Genomic DNA, 21600 nt, shown 5'->3' with positions numbered 1-21600 from the left:
GATGGCACTTAGAGGCTTTTGCATCTGAATTCTTCATATATATATGTGTGTGTGTGTGTGTGTGTGTGTGTATTTATAAATGTATATATATATATATATATATATATATATATATATATATATATATATATAGGCCTACTGTTTATATTTTAAAAATGCATAGAACATAAAGCTTAAAAATTGATCTTCATGTTACATGTATAAATAGGCCTGTGTACATATGTAAAATATTTAAAAAATATAACCTATTCATGAATCATGTTATGTATAGTTTTTAACAAGAGACAATATTGTGAAACAACAAATGTGAAATGACTATGAGTGTACACAAAGCAACACACACACGCACACACACTGATGCCTGGATGATATGCACACAATCACATATTTATCAAAACAAGCAAGTACACACATAATTCACCCACTCGACCAATAAAAAGAATCAAAATGTTTTTTGAGACTCCATCCTATCTTACATTTTTTTTCATTCTGATTGTCATTGCTCATTGTTTCAGTATGTGTTATAATCAAAATCTTCAACGCTAGTTCACATACTGTGTTTGGTTTGAACTCTATCTCATAATACTGTATGGTTACAATTTTTTTTGTTGTTGTTGCTTCCGTCCTGTGCTCATTGTAGTGGACATGAAAAAAATCTAATATATTGTATTATTTAATTTTTTTATTTCATTTATTTATTTATTTTTTTTTACAGTTAAAGAGAATCTGAAAGCACAAAAAAACTGGCTTTATATATATATATATATATATATATATATATATATATATATATATATATATATATATATATATATATATATATAACAAAAGTAAAGTGTTGGTATAAAAATACTCCAAGCACGTTTTCAAAAAATATAAAGAAGTTCTTTTAAAGTTTCACTTTCTCATTTTGCACGAATGGGTCGATAGAACTACAAAATGCATTTTAAATTCATGATTTAATAATTATTTAATTATTTTAAATGATGTATTGTTTTAATTATAGATGTATTTATTTACATCATGTTATAATTCTACATGTTTATGTTTGTAAATGCTGCGTGACTGTGGCGTGTTTTAATGCGCGTGCGCGTTGAACGTTCGAATCGCTTTCAAACGCTGGAGCGGATCTGAGTTGCCATGGAAACGGGGAAACGTCAGGCAGCAAGACTCCGTCTCGCTGTTGTTTTCACTGATTTTAGGTAAGTTTAGTCCATAAAATCACACACATAGTATATAAAACTGTTCCTGATACTTTTCTTAAGTGTAATTGACACACTTCTGTTGAATATTTACTTAAAAGAAATGATTTAGTGTCTTTGAAAAAGTCCGTTAGCATCTCAACCGTTTTCAGAAGCGGTTGGCTAACGTTAACTATAGATTGAGCTCTTGTTTAATGAAAGTTTGGGCGTTTAATCGCGTCTTTATGTGTAGATGAGATGTTTTGATAGTTTTGTAAAGGTTTTGCTGGCAAGTTATCAATGAATGATAGTAAACATATTTATTTATTTAAACTAAAAGTATGCGCTTGCTGTACCGTTAATCGGTGACGTCACTTACACGAGCGCGAAAATGAACTGAAACTATTTCAAACATGTTTTGATCTCTACTGTAATTTCAGGGGAGACAGAAAAACCCCTCTACAACAAAGGGGAAGCTGACAGAGGAGGAAACACAGGTGAACTGAGAAAGCTCATTAAATAATTTAATATGCATTTATTTCACAATATATCTAACCTATATCACCATGCATCTGCAGTGTTCTTTTGCAAAATTATTATTATATTATATTTTTAATTTATTAAGAAGTCTTTGACATCCAAATGTAAGTGACACTGTATGTACAATAGTGAATTCTAATACTAAAAATATAAATTCTGTTAACTTAAGAAATTACTTTTTAATATTATGTATATTATTCTTCCCACCTCTGCTCTAGCTTGGTTCCTTGTAATAAACCTGTAGTAAATATTGTTGGCTCTGAGACAAATTCCATGTTGTGTTCCTAGATCCTTCCATGCAGATGGCCTCCTGCACCCCAGCAGAGCTGAGTGACCTCCTGTCAAAGGCCATGAACCAGATGACTATAGTAAGCAAAACCTCAATCATTCAGTACACTACTGTTGAAAAGTTGTGGGTCTGTAAGGTTTTTACCTGTTTTTGAAAGAAGTCTCACATTCCTTGAAAGGCCTGTAGGCTAAATAATCAGCTAAATGAGGTAACATAGGTGACAAGTATAATGTTATAATGCTTGTAGTTATAATCATTTATTTAACTATTATGATAACAGGATATCATGGTCGTTAATTTATTTTATTGTATTTCTCTAGGTCTGTTTTGAGTTATGTTTTCAAGTGTAGAGACGCCATACTGTTCCACTCAAAGGTATTTATTTATTTGTATATGTGCATGTATTTTTTACTGATATATTCTTAAATACTTTTTACTTATAAATGCTGATTGTGGTTCAGGGGGTCGACAACTTTAGGCATGTAAGTTATTTTTCTCAGAAATTTGGCCAGCTTACTCATTGCTCATACTCTTAGCCTCTAATATGTTTGAATTTATATCATCAATGCAATATCAGGGGGTAAAGATATCATTAGAGTTCTTACAGTTATTGCTGTACTATGCTCTTGTTACCAGATGAGATGTAATCTCTAGCGTTTGGAGCTGTGATTCTTCAGGACAAGATGCCATTCACACTTGATACATGAAGATGGTGAGTTTCACAATAGCTGCACAGTCACAAATCAAGAGACTGACTCAAGCTTTCATCCTTATGAGCTCACCCATATGTAGGGATGGGTACCGAAACATGGTATTAAACAGGCCCCGGGGATAAATTATGAAAGACCAGAGTATCGATAAGCTTGAACATTATCGGTTCTGCCGTCGGTACTGGAGAAATTACACGCACTATTCATTATTGCTATATAGATGTTAGGGCTGGGGAAAAAAAATCGATTCACCTAACTATCACAATTTGTTTACGATTAAAAAAAAAAACATTTTTATTCCAGAATCGATATTAATTCATATGAAATTTCTCTATTTTAGTCCTTGCCTATAGACGAGGTGGACAGAAGTTACCCACTCTTGTGTCATTATCAATGCTTGTCACATGACGTAAACCAGTCCTGCTGTTAATGAGCAGAATTACTGAAGGAAAGAAACAACAACAGAAAAAGAGAAAAACTTCCAGCCACAGCCTTAGATGAAATCAACCAAAGATAAAAGAAGACCTTAAAGGGTTAGTTCACCCAAAAATGAAAATTATCCCATGATTTACTCACCCTCAAGCCATCAAGCCTAGGTGTATATGACTTTCTTCTTTCTGATGAACACAATCGGAGATATATTTAAAAATGTCCTGCACTACAAAAAATTTTTCTTACTTAGTATTTTTGTATTGTTTATATTCCAAATATCTAGAAATTGTTAAATCAAGATGCCTTTTCTAGATAATTAAAATTACATAAAATATTTCTTGTTTTCTGGGGGGGGGGTAAGAAAAATCTTGTTTCTGTTTGAAATCCCAAGATGAAATTCAAAAATCTAAAATCTGTTACAGTTGCCGATGGATATTGCCGCGCATATTGTGGGCAGCCTATAACACATCTCGATTGAGACAGACTGCTTCAAAGCTCATATGTGCTGTGATGCACGGGATATCTGTGATCACATAAACAGTAACATCTTCTCAGCATGTTTAATAATAGAACCTGTTATAATCTGTGATTTTGTCTACACTGGATGAGGAGTGACGCAACACAACAAATTCCTGACAGTAAGCGGGCTCCCCGTTCTATTTTCAACAGTCGGTCAGCTTTTAGCTGTTGAGGCGCGACACAAAAAAAGTCACGTCTGGTGTAGACACGGTGTTAGTTGTTGTTTAGAGTTGTTTAATCCTCCTCTGCTGAGATCTTGAGAGATTTAATGTCTTTTATCTTCAGTTGATTTCATCTATAAAGCAATGTTAATTATGTTCTTAATTTGTATATAATAAAAAGAACCGATAAGAATACCGTTGAAATACCCGATCAATAATTAACAGTAGCAATACCGTTAGAACTATAACGATACCTATCCCTACCCATATGACATAACTGACATAACTTCTATGAGTCACATGAAATAACTTCTTAAGGCTGTCCTAACCTAATGTAGCTTTACCCAACCACTGCATGGAGGCTGAAAGATGGCTTCCTGAAGATGAAAGGACAATATGGACTTGAGGAGGGGAAATACTTTATATGATATGTGAGGATTAGGATGGGTGTTTTATTCCAACTCTAGTCTTCATACAACATGTGTTTGTCAGGATGGTTGTTATTTTGTAAGATTAGGGAGAGACTGTACCTCTCATTTGTGTGTCTTGTGTACTATAATTTTAGAACAGGAGCTTGTACTCCTTTGATTTGATTGAAAAGTTTCAGATGGAGCTGTTTTTTACTTTCTGTTCCCATTATGTTCATTTACATGCAAACAGCTCATGGTGAAATTTTTCTAGCATTTATATATACTACTACTATTACTATTATTAATATTGTTCATATTATTAAACAAAATTAACAAGATCTTTTAAAAACATAATATAATGACTTTATTATAAAAGGACCCACTATGAAAATACAGTTTTACAGTGTTATTCGTGTCTTTCCTTTTACTTTATAGCACATCACTGACAGGCTTTCCTGTGTAACACTGATTCAAGTTTTCCACCATTGTATTTATCCAAATGAGGTTTGTAAATGCATGGATGTTTCATATTTTGCATTAATTATTTCTCTTATATGAAAATTACAATGTAAAAGAAGACGTGACAAGGTCATTGGTCTTCTCACAAAATGCCACGTTAGAGGAATATTCAGAGGGGCGAATTGAAATAATTTCTTTTGGGCATTATCATGCCCACTAAAACTAAACCAGGAATGATAATTTGTGTTACCAGATGAGATACTTTGTAATGGGTATGTATGATGTATGATTTTGATCTGTACTATTTCTATTGCAGGTTCTCAGGGATCCCCAGTTGAAGGCATCAGGACATCAGATGTTGGCCTGGACAGATGTACCAACAGTACACCACAAAGACCTCTGCTTTTAAATGGATGGCTGATTACTACCATGTTCTGTGCGGGTATTATTATAGCAAAACTGAGCACCTGTGACAGTGGGATTTCTAATTTTAAAGAATAGTCATACATCAGTAAATTATTTATTTATTTTTTTATTTAAAAATTTGAAAGGATTTTTAAAAGTTGCAAACTTTTTTCTCCAGTTACAAAAACAGCTACACCTTTTCAAATTCTTCATTGGGGGTGCACAAATCCTATTTCACAAATTAAGAAATTCATATGCTCACATTTAAGCCGTGCTCTTCAGACACTGTAACAGTCCTGATATGTCACACTTTGCAGTATCTTTTTTATTAACATGAATTCAAATTTTAACAAATATATTCAAAATGTAAAGATATACAATCTGACAATCTGATCTTGTCATTATTAATCAATCAGTAATCAACACTGCACCACCCCGAAATTACATGCACTGTAGAAGTATGGTTTTGGCAAGAAATGAACAGTAGCTAAATATTTATTATAAATGCTACTATTTGACATTCAGTATTTTAGTCTATATTAAAGGGATACAAGTCTCTTTTATGTATGATTTTTTTTTATTACAAACTGTTTTTGTTTGTTTGTTTGTTTGTTTGTTTTTAGCTAGCACTTAATATTTCTTTAATGTTACCACATGAGAATAGCCAAACAGTGTAGGTGATTCACAAAATCATACACAAAGAAATGTGCATGATTGGCCAAAGTTTTACTGATCTACAAAAAAATTGAGCTTATGAATTTCTTAATTTGTGATTTGTAGAATAGGTTTAGTGCACCTGCAATGAAAAAGATTAAAGGCAGCGACTATTTGCACTAAGTGACAATAGCACATTTTCTTACACTAGGTGAAAATAGTGATAGATTCTATTTACACCATGTAAAGTATCAATTCTTTGCAATAAGAGTAAATAGATGCTATCTATAGGCCTACTTAATATTGGCAGATACTATTTGCACCTCAGTATTTTTGTACATTAACAGGATGCAATAATATAGAGTGTAAATGATTGTATTTATTAAAATGATTAAATGGATGCTGCCTTATTGGTAGAATAAAACCCTCCCTACACCTTCTCCTAACCCTACCCAATAAACATTTTTAATATTATTAAACACTCGTTCAGTTTAGTTCCGCTTTTAGAACATTATTTTCATTTTTATTGAAAATAAATGTGAGCTTAACAAAAGGCAGATTTGAACCTGCATCAAAAGCCAGAACTCCCTACTCTCTACTGCTGTGTCACTGAAGACGTTGCCTTCTGTGCTTCTTTTTTAAAACTTGAGTGGCCCAAAAGCTAGTGTAAATAGCGTTTGCCAACAAGGGACGCTATTTGCACTTTATGTAAATAGACACTCTGAAATTTAAAAGGTGTAACTGTTGTGTTGTGTTTTTGAGAGAGAAAGGAACTAAGTTTTCAACTCCTAAAACATTTTGATGACTTCACTGAAATATTGTCTACACCTTCCACTGTCAGTTGCTCAGTTTCACTACAATAATGCCAGATACAATACAGCATGTGCATAATTGAGTCACTGTTCTAACAGCTGGGGGCTATAGAGAACCACCTGCACTGCAAATTTTCAGGAGTGACATTCGCATTTATCCAATTACAGGAGTGAATCCGTTAAATCATTGGGGCACTTCATGAATTGACACTGGTTTACATTTAGATAAAGATGAAATATTTTAATTTTGATATAAATGTCAATAATAATTATGAAATAAATTTAAATATTCATAAACCTTGAAATTAAAAAAGTAATTAAAAATATATATTTTATTGTCCATTGTATTGAAATTGTGGGTTACATCTTTGTCACCATTTTCACCCCTGATGAGTTTACATTCCTGTTGTTACAAGAGCAAGGAACTTACATTTTAATTGCAAAGGAAAACCAATTCATCGTCTATATTCTTCTGTCCTCCATTTTTAAGGGTAAGATTTCTTTATAAATCATCTAGTGACCCATATGTCTTTATTTTTGTTGAACACAAAAGGAGAGAGTAATATAGTCTCAGTCACAGCAAGAAAAGAAACTGATGGTGTATTCTGACTCAGGCTATCAGTCTCTTGATGTTCTGCCTTGCATCTCCTTTTGTGCTCCAATAAAAATAACACATTTGGTACAAAAGAACATGACCAGTTTTATACTTGAGTAAATATTGCTTTTAATTTGTAGCTTGAGACTATTTATAATAGCTAATAATTAACTTGTATACCTCTTTGTGTGTATTTGAGAGTAAATGCCTTTTCTATGTTAGTCTTGTATAGAAGGTTTGTATGCTCTAACGATGTAGGCTATTTGTACCTGTATTTTGTAAATATTAAAGCAATGTTAACTGAATGTGATGTGTGATTATTTTGTAAACAGGCTTATCTTTTAGTATTAAGTGTTTGAGATTTTTAAAATAAGTAGAAAATGTGTTAATTGTATAGAATTATTTCACCCAAATGAAATCAACATCAACGTTGGGTAAGCAAACCAGTTAGATCGATTTCATGTTGAATTCGTGTTGATCTACAACGTCGTTTCACTCAGCTGAAATCAACATCGTTTCGACGTTAGGTAAGCAAACCAATTAGATCGATTTTATGTTGAATATGTGTTGATTCTACAACGTCGTTTCAACCATCCGAAAATCAACATCGTTTCAACGTTCGGTAACCAAACCAATTGCGTCGATTTTCCGTTAGATTTGAATGGAGTGTCTGACGTTGATTCAACATTACCCCGATGAGCAAACTGATGCCGGATCAACGTCGGAGATCAACGTCGTTTCGATGTCACGAGAAACGTCGTTTCTACGTTGATTCTATGTCAGTTTGCTATCTGGGCTGTCTGTGAGCTGTCACTTTACCTCAGCTGCCGCTGAATTTGGCATCTCAGCCGTTTTTGTGCTTTTTTTCTCGATTATTTTATACAATTATAAAATATGGCTTGCTGCCAGGGGCGGCGCCAGCCGATTTTTCCGGGGCTTCAGCCCCGAATGTTTTGAGTCAAGCCCCGAATGTAATGACTGTCACTGAGAAAATAACTGGACAATAGCCTATGTAAACCCCCGAAATCATAAGTTGCTTTATTTCATTGCGCTTTGGCTTTGCATATACTGCATACAGCCTGTAAAAATAGACCTTAAAAATAATCTAGCCTATAGAATACATTTCTTTGCTGTCGGTAGCCTATGTCGGTAGCCTCCGTTTCTTCCTCTCTGTTGAATATGCAGCAGGTAGGGGAGGAGCTAGCACAGTCAACCGCAAGAGTGCGAGACAGTCAGCAAGCAGGAATTTCAGGTTAGAGGTTTCTTAACAGTGCTCTCATAATACAATTTTTCTTAAAACATCTCTCTATTAAAATACGTTAAGCTGTTCAATACCGCTTTTCTACAGTATCCGACCGTACACAAGCCGCGCTTTCTCTCTCTCGCACATTTGCGCACACGATCAGCTGGTGATGATCAAAATAAAAGCTCAAGGATTTATCTTTTAAAAAGAAATGAGTACAAAAGTATTGTAAAAAAAGATGTTTGAACCCTTTTTAATGTCCAGGTACAAGTCAATGCTGTTTCTTTGTTCAATTTGCACACTGTACATGTGTTGAAGCTCTTAATTTTGAGTTTCCAGAGTGCACCAGATTGATGCATTTAACCTTAAAATGTACAAAATTTTCTCCCAGGGGGAGCATGCCCCCGGACCCCCCTACAGCTGGTACGTTCAATAAAGTTTTACAAATTACAGTAATGTACATTTTCTGAACAAGAATACGACAACAAAAGCTCCTTTCATGTCAGTAAAGCTGCTAATAGAAAATTAAATGTCTTTGGACAAACATAGATTTGGCCTAAGCCCCGAATGTTTACAATGTCTGGCTCCGCCCCTGCTTGCTGCATAATATTCGAGACTGATGTGTGTCTGTGTAGATGTGCATGCATACGGAAGTGACAGAACACACGTTGTTGGATCGTGGCATTGGCTGAAAGTTTTGATTGCGAGATTTAACGTTACTACAATGACAAAACCAGGAGGATATACAACTCTGACAGCACTGCTTGGATATTATAACTAAAACTGCTGCACTATTTTGAAAAAAATATACTTTGGACACAGGCTCATTTGTTTGTTAGATACGATTTATGCTCAGATTGCATCCTTTCTTGAAGAACGATGACAGAGAGCAGATCATTCAGAAGAAATGTGAAATGTTTTTTGTTGTTGTTGTTGTTGTTTTTTTTGCAATGAACATTTATATTTTACCCAAGTGCCACAGATTGGATTCATCTCGCGATCTCTATTATAAAGGTATGACGTCCCATTTGATGTTCCATGTTGTTATTTGCACACCCAACACAAATTACTGGTGTTGGAGCATCTATATCTTAAAAAAACACCGTAAATTGACAGTAAACCTTTATAACTTTCTGATGTTAAAACTTATCTTTATTAATAATTTATAACTCCTTTGCTTGCTAACGTGGTCACGTCGAGCTAGGCGGGCGTGGTTTCAGCAACCAATCACATCAGCTCAAACCACCTCCCCGCCTCTTTGCCCATTTTCAGTTATCCGGGAGTGACGTGCGGTGACGCGCAGCTAAGATGGCCGGGTCCTCATTTTCGCTTCAAAACTGCTGTTCAGAACTCTATGGGTGACGTCACGGACGCTACGTCCATATTTTTTTACAGTCTATGGTTTTGGTGCTGGCAATCCGTTTCGAACTTCCAAAAAGAACACAAAATGAACTTTGTTTTGGCCTGATTTTGTTCGAAATGACGTCACATCAGTTCTTTCTTCGATTTCATATACACCTTATTCCGCCACGCCCATTTTTAATTCTCCGCTCTTCCGCATTTTATCATCCGACTTCCGCTAAACTGACTCGGCACATCCGGTAGCTAGATCAGAAGATTGTTTATAGCGAGCTATAACTTTAGAGAAATGACAAATAACGTTAATGCAGTAAATGTTTCAAATTGGGAGCACGGAGAAAACTTTATACAACGATCAGATAGTCTCATATCGTCACTGTTAACGGCCGTAACTGGTAGACGATATGAAGAAGTGGCCAGAGGAAACCTGGGACTGTCAGGAGTCGATGGAGCAGCATGTAGAGGGTGCACAGTCTATGGTGTAGGTGAAGACGATTGGAATTATTTTAAATCAGTTTTGTTAAAGATAACTTTGTGATTTGTATTTTAGAAAATGTGTAATTTAATAAGTTGTGATAAAATCAGTCGTAAGAGTGTTTGTTGTTATCAGGAAGCTAGACACCTTTTACTGACCTTCATGTTTCACCATTTAATTTTCATATGCAGTAAACCAAGATAGAATTAATTTGCAAACTTGACATGACTTATTCTATTTAAATCAGAATACTTCATCCCTTTAAATTGTAAGAGCTCACATTATATGGTTTTATTAAAAAGATACTGACAGCTAACATCTGGCCACATTGTAAAGATAAAAGGAAACCCCATCACATATGATCATATTGTAAAGGTTTATAGAAATAATTTTAAGATAGACAACATTTGGTCATATTGTAAAGGTTCATAAAAATATCTACATACACTATTTACACTGATTAGTTAAAGTAAAACCACAGCACAGAGAAACATACCTAAAATCAACATTTATTCATCCTCTACATCAGAAATTATGTTGCTCAGAAGGGTAAAATGGTCAAATTGTCTAAATGATCAATTTTAGGGGTGAGGTTAATTTGAACTGTTGTAAGAAAGGATTTTGAAGATTTTCAGTCATATGACCCATGTACATTAGCGATGCGCCTGGTGTTGGTGGTGTCTTCTTCAGAAAGTTGCATTGCATAGCATTCACATCTTGGTGAATGCTGGAATGACACGTTTCACCTTCCATTGATATTCAACAGTGTTTTGATCTGTCTGCATTGACAACATTGTATGCAAACTGAACTTAGCTGGATGATGACATCACTGTTTACTCCAGTGCTGATATAAATTATCATCCTGATATGACCACCCTAATGATCACCCTGCAATAAATTACGACGCAGCTCCATCAGAGTCGTCAGGAGCTGATCCCAAGTGTGTAGCTGGAAACTGTTGGTGTATGTATTGGTAAGGTGCTCGGCGACTGAATGAATTGTGGTTGTTTCTCAGCAGAGTTGTGTACAATGGCACCAGCTCAACGCATTTCATTCTCATATCAGATGTAGGAGGCTTCAGACTGAGATGTGATTTTGAAGTGTAGTTGTGGTCAGAGACAGATGGATCCTCCCAGTGTGTTTCTGCATCACAGTTCAGGATGTGATCATCTTCACAGTTGATCACTGACGCTCATCGATGCATCTGTGGAAATAATATAACCATACACATTTTTTTTTTACATTAGTAATTATTGATCATGAGAATTAATGTAAGATTGCACTCATACTTTAACAGAACAGTGTGAGAGAGAGATGCATTAAAAACGAGACAGTATATACACAATCTCTAACTAGTGTTAATAGTTAGGTCAATATCAATATGAGAGATGTAGCTAGCTGGCCTGCTATCACCTGCAATCTCTATGAATTACAGGAATAATGTAAGTAGCTAACTTAAGCTATTATTAAACTATAATGTACCACAATCCTATCTTAAATATGTACCATTGTACTATCTTACTTATGAAATATATAGGTGGCAATTAATGCAAGATTCGTTGTATTTTGCAAACTGCTCTTCTTAACTGTATTCATAGAAGGGACTTCACAAATCTAATGTTAGGTTAACATGTACATGGCTAGCTAAGTTAGCTTACCTGAATCTGACAACCAGTTCAGCATCCGCCATGACTTATTTACCGGAACATCGTTGCCGAGCCATTTCTCGGGGAAAGGGTGTTTGTCAGTCGGCCTCCCATCCATGAAATGGTACGAACACGCATAAGGGCGCTTGGGTGGTCACTTCAAGTTTAGCGCCTTCAGCCATTGCCTCAGGTGCTCCTCGTCTTAAGGTGGTGGGTGTAAAGTGCACCAGAAACCTCGGACCGCTTCACATTGTATTCGTAACATCGTTGATGCCGTTTCAACTGTTCTCTCTTCTTAATCTAATTGTTATGACAGCCCCTAACTGAGCATATAATACTCATCTACCGTTACAGCTATAGGATTACCGCTAGCGACTACAACGGCTCTGGCGACTACTAGCTTAGGTCCCTCAACCGGAAGTAAGGTGACAAAACGAACGTAATGGCGCCACCCTTGTTGTCGCGGAAAATAAGGTGAATACCGGGGCCCACTTAAAGCTGCTTTGAATCAATCTCCACTGAGTAAAGGCTATATAAATAAAGGAGACTTATCCCACACAAAACAGGCAGAGAAATGCCCGGAGAAATATGTTTGTATTCTGCAGTTCATTTTTTCTGATTCTCAAGCAAAATGTATCTTTTTCTATCCACCTGTTTCCGCGGGGCGCTACTGTAAAAGAGAACGTGGGTACAACTTCCGGTGAAGCGGCGGAAGTAGCAATGGTATTTTGTGTGCTAATTAGCGAAGAGGCTAAGTGTTTTTTTTTTTTGTTTTTTTGGATCATTGTTTACTTTGTAAAGTTGCAAATCTTTATGTTTAGATTTTTTACTGGAAAAAAAATTTGATAGGATTTCTTTCAGAGATTACTCAATATATCACAAGGTACTTAAGCTTCATAAAGACTCATTAGGGCCCAGCTTAAGTGATAAATTCATAGCAATTTTCTGCACATTTATTGAGCAAGCATATAGATTCTGAACATTTTTGGTGAAACAAATCATTTTGAAATGTTTTTGAATCAGTCCTGAGGGTCACTCACAACACATTCTGTATCATGTCATCATCTCTTCATTATCTGATCATTATATCTCATTAAATCACACATATTTCCCCTACTCTCTTCTCATATTATCACTTTAATGTGTTCTTTACGGCCACACAAGATGTTAACAGCTAACTAGCAGTGAGTAGAGCCAAAGTGAAAGCTGTGCTGAAGGGGGTGACGGCCCATCTTTCTACAGAAGGCTTTCTGGGATAATTACATCTGGGAAGTTTGCTGATCTAAGATCAAGCTCTCTTTTGGACCAATTTCAGTCTCAAGGCTTTAATGATTAAATTAACTTTTTGAAAGACACTAAAAAATGGTTTCTTGAGAAAAAAATCCAGCCCATAACATAACACATCTATTTTTGTCTTCAGTTAGAGATTTCAGAACTTGTTCTGGAAAGTATGGAAAGTTATAGGACCATAAAAGCCACAGGACTGCTGTCACATCAGCAGATGAAATATAGCAGTGAGAGCAGGTAAAACCACATATTTTTAAAAGGACACCACAGATTCCCTCCCATCATCAAAAGACAAGGGAGAGAGAGAGAGAGAGAGAGAGAGAAAGAGGAGATAGACCAGAACTTGACATCAGGAAACTGGGTTTTCTAGTCTACATATTTTAAGAGGCATGTGCAAATACTTGTGATACTGACATTGTATCAATAGGATCAATTCTCACATATAAATATTGATATGTTTCAACCAGTCATTTTTTAAATTAAAGTGAAAGTTAATGCGCAAAATAAACTTAGTGGGGAAAAATGAACTGGCAGCTCTCACTCAAACAGAGAGAGCTGATATTGACAGAGACAAAATCATCCCTATACTATATACACTATATTAAAGGGTTAGTTCACCCAGAAATGAAATTTCTGTCATTAAGTACTCACCCTCATGTTGTTCCACACCCATAAGACCTTTCATCTTCGGAACACAAATTAAGATATTAAAATATTAAGATATTAAGGTATCTGATCCACACATAGGCAGCAACGTCACTGCACCTTTTGACGTCCAGAAAGGTAGTTGAAAACATGGTTAAAATAGTCAATGTGACTAAAGTGGTTCAACCTTAATGTTATCAAGCAACGAGAATGCTTTTTGGGCACAAAAACAAAACAAAAATAGTGACTTTATTCAACAATTTGAACCGTTGTCATATGTAGTGAAGTGCAGGCTTTCTTGTTTACGTCCGAATGCTGGCTCAATATTGTCCGGGTCCTGTGTCAGCATCACATGCATGTGTCATGCTGCTCACGTGTTCAGCTTCAGCCAATACTGAGTTGGCGTTCGGATGTAAAAAAGGAAGCCTGCACTGAGTTCACTATGACAACGGTTCAAATTGTTGAATAAAGTCGTTACTTTTGTTTTGTTTTGCACACAAAAAGTATTTTCGTCGCTTGATAACATTAAGGTTGAACCACTGTAGACACTTTGACTATTTTAACCATGTTTTTAAGTACCTTTCTGGACATCAAAAGGTGCAATGATGTTGCTGCCTATGTGTGGATCAGATAACCATGGATTTCATCAAAAATATCTTAATTTGTGTTCTGAAGATGAACAAAGGTCTTACGGGTGTGGAACGACATGAGGGTGAGTAATTAATGACAGAAATTTCATTTTTGTGTGAAATAACCCTTTAAAGGCACATTTATGTGAAGGTTGTTTTAAGTTCACTTAAATCAAGGTTTTGAGAACAATTGAGAACAATACATTTAAAGTTAAAAAAAAAAAATGCCATTAAACATATGCCATCTTTATGCTGTTTCAACATTAAAGAGATAGTTCACCCAGAAATGAAAATTTGATGTTTATCTGCTTATCCCCAATGCATCCAAGATGTAGATGACTTTGTTTCTTCAGTAGAACACAAATGATGATTTTTAACTCCAACCGTTGTGGTCTGTCAGTTGTATAATGCATGTCAAAGGGAATTCCATCTACAAGAGTCAAAAAAAACATGCACAGACAAATCCAAATTAAACCCTGCGGCTCGTGACGACACACTGATGTCCTAAAACACGAAACGATCAGTTTGTGCGAGAAACCAAAAACACCAACTCTAAAACACCACTATGTCCAACTGCCCTGCACATCTGGTTGGTGAGGTCGGAAAATGCATTCTGATGATGGAAGTGATCTCTCGCACTTTGCTTCAATGAGTGGGAGACATCACTTCCATTGTCAGAGCGTGTTCAGACCTTACCAACTGGACGTGCAGAGCAGTTGGATATAGTGGTGTTTCAGAAGTAAAAAATTATATAAATACTGTTCGGTTTCTCGCACAAACCGATCGCTTCGTGTCTTAGGACATCAGTGTGTTGTCACGAGCCGCAGGGCTTTTTTTTTTTTTTGACTCTTATAGATGGAATTCCCATTGACATGCATTACACAATTAACAGACCGCAACGGTTGGAGTTAAAAAATCATAATTTGTGTTCTACTGAAGAAACAAAGCCACCTTTGTTTCTGGTGGGGGTAAGTGTTACAGATCCCTTGTTCCCCTGGACTCCATTTCCCAATATCCTCCTGTTCTCCACACCTGCACCCACTTCCTCGTCATCTCCCCATCTTCACGGATCACCTGCACCTGGACTCTCTCATTAGCACACCCTTTATAATGCACTCACTCCCTGCACTCCTTGTCTGTCCTGAATGTTAGTTTGATGTGTTGATGTGTGTATCCTCGCTACTATTGTGAATAAACGCTCTTCTTTGTGGATATCCGTTACCGACTCATCTCTACCACACCAGCACGTAACAGAAGGACAGACCCAAACCGCTGGATATCCACAAGCCAACAGATGGGGTTATTTCTGATTCCGGTGGCTCCAGCTCCCCCACAGCCTCTCACGCCGACATCAGCGGCTGACCAGCTCATCAGCATCTTCCAGGTTGGACGTTCGCTGGAGAGGTATGTGGAGGAGTTTGTTGAGTTGGCTTATTTGACAGATTGGTCAGATGCTCATTTGATCGCCCTGTTTTTGGATGGACTGGACGAGGACACCATCCGCTTCTCCGAACCTGACGATTGTGTCTCCTTAGCTGATGCTATAAATTTAGTTTTGTATTTAAATTGCTCCCAATTCTTTATCCAAGAAGTTCAGGATGTTAAGTGTTCCTCTCGTCCAGTCCTTCCAAAAACACGGGCAGCCTGGCCAGTCTGCCGAGCTCCATCCTCCTCCTCATGCCCCTCCAGTGAATGTTCCCCCTGTGTCCTGCCGGGCCCACAAATCTCCACTGGGTCTGGTAAACCTAAGAGGAGGAAGAGGAAGAAGGGCGAGCGCTCTCCAGTCTCCTGCGAGCCAGTCGCTCCAGTCTCTCCAGAGCCCGCTCCAGTCTCTCCAGAGCCCGCTCCAGTCTCTCCAGAGCCCGCTCCAGTATCTCCAGAGCCCGCTCCAACCCTGTGCGAGCCGCCAGATCTGGACTGGCTTATTGACTTTTTTACCGAGCCCTCAGCTCCAGCCGCCGCCGCCGAGCCCGCCGCTCCAGCCGCCGCCGCCGAGCAAACTGCTCCTATGAACTGTGTTTTTGTATCCGCCAGCCCAAAGACTTTTTTTGTTTTCCCTCCCTGCCTCCCTCTCCCACCTCCGTCCATATGTCTCAGCACTGAACCTCCACCTCAAGCCCCCTCTCCCAGATCTCCACCTCGGACCTCTGGGCGATTACCTTCACCCCGGCTCCAACCTCCCTCTGCTCCACCGTTGTCCATCAGTCCACCAGTTTCACCAGTATCCATCCTGCCTCCACTCACACCTTGTTCACTCGTCAGCCTGCCCTCCCCTCTGGACTACACTCCTCCGTCTCCGCTCCATCACTCCGTCCCTCGGATTCAGTTGGCCTCCTCACTCCCCCCGGTGTTCGTTTTGTTGTATGTCTTCCTGCTTCCACTGCGGCCTTCTGGAGCCCCGGCTGCACTTCGGTCGGCGGAGCCTACAGTTCAGCCATCACCCGCCGGTCCCTCACCGCCACCTGGGCTCAACGGCTCTAATCCTTCGGCCCCGGACCAACCATGGCCGCCCACGACTCCTGACCCTCCATGGCCGCCCACGGCTCCTGACCCTCCATGGCCGCCCACGGCTCCTGACCCGCCATGGCCGCCCACGGCTCCTGACCCGCCATGGCCGCCCACGGCTCCTGACCCGCCATGGCCGCCCACGGCTCCTGACCCGCCATGGCCGCCCACGGCTCCTGACCCGCCATGGCCGCCCACGGCTCCTGACCCGCCATGGCCGCCCACGGCTCCTGACCCGCCATGGCTTTTGAACCTGCCCTGGAGACCTCCACTCCAGTCTGCTCCTCCCCCTGCTCTGGCTTGAGGTCTCCAGGGCGCCCACCCCACTCCCGGTTGTTACATCTACGGCGCGAGGACGCGCCTACCAGGAGGGGCAGGTACTGTTACAGATCCCTTGTTCCCCTGGACTCCATTTCCCAATATCCTCCTGTTCTCCACACCTGCACCCACTTCCTCGTCCGTTACCGACTCATCTCTACCACACCAGCACGTAACAGTAAGCAGATAAACATCAAATTTTCATTTTTGTGTGAACTATCCCTTTAATTTGGAGTTTTATTGTGAAAATATGTATTACAATATAACAATATTTTACAAATTTTAATGTGTGTAATTAATTGTGAAAAATTACAGAAAATGTGATTATATATATTTTTTTATCTATTGACAGCAATAATACAACATCCCTCCAAAAATGAAGATATATTGATTAAATAACTTAAACTTGATAGTCCAAATCATTTACTCACCCTCCGGTCATTATAAACATGACTTTCTGTATTGATTCATACACTACACTCCAGAAAAGGGAAGAGTTTGTGTGAATTTCCTCAAACTAAAACTGACATGAACAAGAGTAAACGATGAAAGAATGTACTGTAATTACAGTCTGGAAGAAGGCTCTGACCTTGGGTGGTTTGAAGGGGTAGTCTCATGTGAAAGCGTTGTCCAGGAAGAACACTCCTCCCTCATACACTGAACCTGGAGGATAGTGGACCTCCATCCTAGACATTGTCTCCTTTAGGGCCGGTACTGAAAATAAATGCAAAGAAAGTAGCTGCACTGAAACATTAGATTGATTCAAAAAGATGCAGATTATGCACTCATTTTTAGTGTGACATAATCTTTGAATATGAACTGAAAATGTGTGTTTGTGGTGCAAACTTCCAGGCACTACCATGTGTGGTAATGGGAAATTATGGGATAACATTACTGTGCCAGAATATTTGGCTACCAAAGCTTGCTGGAACTGAGGACAGCTATTCTATTAGGCTCATATGTGGATTTGGCTGTTGACAAAAAGCCTGAAGGAAAGCTAATAGAAAGCTATATCATAATTTTAGAAATCAGAATCAATCCCAATGGGAGCAAACATTATCCTATACTGGATCATTAGAAATTCATTCATTCATTAATTCAGGATTTTTAACTGCAGGGCACCGATGTATATACTGTAAATCTGTGCATGTGTAAGCAACACAATCTAGGCTTACACTTCGTTTCTTGTTCATGTAGCTGATATGAAGGTACAGTGTAGAAAACATTGGGGTCTCATTAAAGCAAACAATGCACCGATCTTATTACTGTAAGAGTGTTTATGCATTACCAACATATACATTTATTTAGTGCCAGCATCTGCCAATGAAATCCCATTTTTTGTTTGTTTGTTTGACCAGAGGATCAAGAGTATGCACCTCACCATACACACAAAACAAGGTATTTCCTGGAGCTCTGTATAAATGCCAATATAACAACATGCAACAAACAAGACATCGACTAGTCGACTGGGAGTCTGTTCACAAGCAATCTCCTCTCCAGAGATATTTCTGTCCACAGACACACATGGAGAGAAAAAAGAATAAAAATAGAGAGAAAAAAAACAGGAACTATTAGCAGCAGCCTCTGTTCAGAAACTATCTTTGGCTTCCTCTACTTCAGTGTGTGTGCAGACAGGAAGTGTGAGAGAGGATTTCCTTGTCATCATCAGTTGTTCTATTTGAGTGCTTAAACACTCACGTTTCTTTTTTTTTCTCAAAAAATTGGTTTGTCCTCCAGATGTTATTTTTGTTTTAAATCCACTTGTAATTTTCACCAATTTTATTGAAGAAAACAAATGAATAAAATAATTAAAAATGAATAAAAACAGACTGATGTGCTCACTGACAATCACGCTCAGTATTTGACTTTGCAGCTCAAGATACACTTAACAGATTTGTACAAGACAGCACAAGTCTGGAAATTACCCATATCTCCTGGCAAAAAAAAAAAAAAAATTGTGGCTTCGCTGAAGTCTTGTGTCAGCAAAAGTCTTATGTGTGAATGAGCAGAAATGAGGCTAGGAGCTCCATGACCCTGGTGTATATCACACATCCTCTGACCTTTCCATAAGCTCAAACTAATTGTAACAAGTCCCTATTGGTTCAGGCAATGTTGCCTAGCAACCTCTCCCAAGGGGATGAAAAATCCCTGTTTTACTGCAGGGGAGGATTTCCATGGTAACAACACCAATCCGTCACGACAGGATGGGAATTCTGGTGCTGTTTGGAATGACAGAGTGTGAATGGACCAGCAGTACAATTTGTCATTGAGAAAGCCACTGATAGATATAAGGCAATAGACAAGACCAGTTTAACAACATTGTCAATATGAAAATAAATTCATGAAGAAATCATTAACTATGATTATGTCACTCTTGGAGCAATGATCAATTATATGAAAATATTTGAACTCCGAAAGCACACACTGACCAAATACTCATATCGCTCTGCACAACTCATCTTCTCGCATTTTATTAAACTCAAATGAATGAATTAAAATCAATATTTCATGTATTTATTGAACTTATTTAAGAAGCTGTGCAATCTCTGCAAGTGCTGTGAGATTGGATTGCTTAGAACGTAGATTTTAATGTGCAACATATGACGACATTTTCCAAATTTGTAATAAGAATAGTTTACAAATCTGTTGTCAACAAAAGAGAAGCTCTCCCAGCAGTTTTCTGCAAAAAATAAAAAATAAAAAACGCTTTATAGTTTAAACGTTCGAAAGCAAAAAAAAAAAAAAAAGAGTTAAGAAAATTTAAATTATGTAGGAGTATGCCAAATTACAATAAACCCAGATGTTGGTTTTCCATGTTTTATGGGGACATTCGAAATGATTTGCATACTGTACAAACTGTATATTATATCCCCTAACCTTAAACCTACCTCAGAAAACTTAACATATTTTTAGATTTTCAAAAAAAAAATTATTTGTAAGCTGTTTTCCACATGGGGACCAAAAAATCGTCCCCACATGGACAAGAATTTTAGATATTGCCATCTTTGTGGGGACATTTTGTTCTTTCTTTCTTTCTTTCTTTCTTTCTTTTTTTTTTATCTGTATTTCCTTCCGGTTTCCTTTGCTGTAGTCACTAGTTTGTTTCCTTAGTAACTGATTATGTTGTACACCTAATAAAGTAAATGCTCAAGATCAAGATCTACATCTCCTCTCTTCGCCTTGACTCAGCCATGACAAGTTCATCATAACGCTATAGGACAATGAACAATTAGCTGCATTTCTGCTGTCAGGCCAAAAGTGTATACTAGTGCTAGTGTGTACCAGGGTCATCAGTCGCGTTGCCACTGTCACTTCCGGGGCTTGACTAGGGGCTCTTCTGGCTTCCTTGGGGTCAATGGACAAGGATTGCCGGCCCGCCGAATAGCTAGGTCCAAAGTGGGCCAACTGGGGCTTGATGAGTGGTCATGAACAAAGGGGGAGTCAGGAGAGGGTAGACACTGCTGCTCATTAGGGCTGAAACGATTAGTCGGCATTTTCGACCAATCCAATAAAAGAAGACAGCGCTTTGTAGTGCATAGTGCAAATGAAGTCGAACCGTAAAATGTGGGACATTACCATAGCATAAACGCAACAAATATAACACTCAGCATAACTACAATAAAATGCTGTCATGCAGGGCCACCAACTCTCATTCAAACTCACTGTTCTCACTGTCCATTTTCTCACGCAGCAAAAGATACACAGCAGAGCAAAGAGGACACAGACAACATGCCGACAGATAAGAAATTGTCAATTTTACTACGGGATTCAAACAATGCATTGTGGTTTTGGCGCTCTTTAACGTGGTGTGACAGACCGCTGTAGCGCCTTGGGTCAAGTGGCACGTGAACCTATTATCTCTTCTTCTTTGCTATTACAGCATGAAATAAACATGAATGAACATCAAAAAGTATGTTGAAAGATACAGTACAACTTACTGAAATGAATCCATCTCTAATGTAATCACTTAATCAGAGTTTTAACCACAGAAAGAAGTCAATAAAACAGCTTACAAACAAATATGTCACAAAATGTTACATTTACCTCCAGGAAAGCCATTCAATGACCATAAACTCGATAATTAGTGTGTGTGTATGTATATATATACACTCTTAGCCCGGATTTTATATTTACTTAAACTATATAATTACAATATACTTAAAATATTTAAGTTTGATTGCATTACTTATAAAATATAAGTATATTCTACTAAATTGTGGATGTAATTTGAATGTGTTAATAAATTTAAGTTAAATGCACTTAAATTATTAAGTTTTTCTCCTGACCACGCCTCTTACACATTGGTTTACGGCAGGTAATGACGC

The 21600-nt window shown here is 37.9% G+C and overlaps 1 long non-coding RNA gene and 1 pseudogene across 1 annotated transcript; one reads left to right on the top strand and one right to left on the bottom strand.

Annotated features, from left to right (window-relative positions):
* The window catches only part of LOC137002187 (ubiquitin-conjugating enzyme E2 E3-like), a 31081-nt pseudogene extending 12840 nt beyond the window's left edge, over positions 1 to 18241 (bottom strand).
* On the top strand, positions 2361 to 5396 carry LOC137002188 (uncharacterized). Its single transcript, XR_010891783.1, has 4 exons — positions 2361 to 2385; positions 2647 to 2722; positions 4678 to 4746; positions 5018 to 5396. It is a non-coding gene; the product is annotated as an uncharacterized lncRNA (long non-coding RNA).
* Positions 18242 to 21600: the final 3359 nt, after the last annotated feature.

Source organism: Chanodichthys erythropterus, chromosome 15, assembly GCF_024489055.1.
Source record: "Chanodichthys erythropterus isolate Z2021 chromosome 15, ASM2448905v1, whole genome shotgun sequence".
Lineage (NCBI taxonomy): Eukaryota > Metazoa > Chordata > Actinopteri > Cypriniformes > Xenocyprididae > Chanodichthys > Chanodichthys erythropterus.
This window is presented reverse-complemented; position numbering and strand designations above follow the sequence as displayed.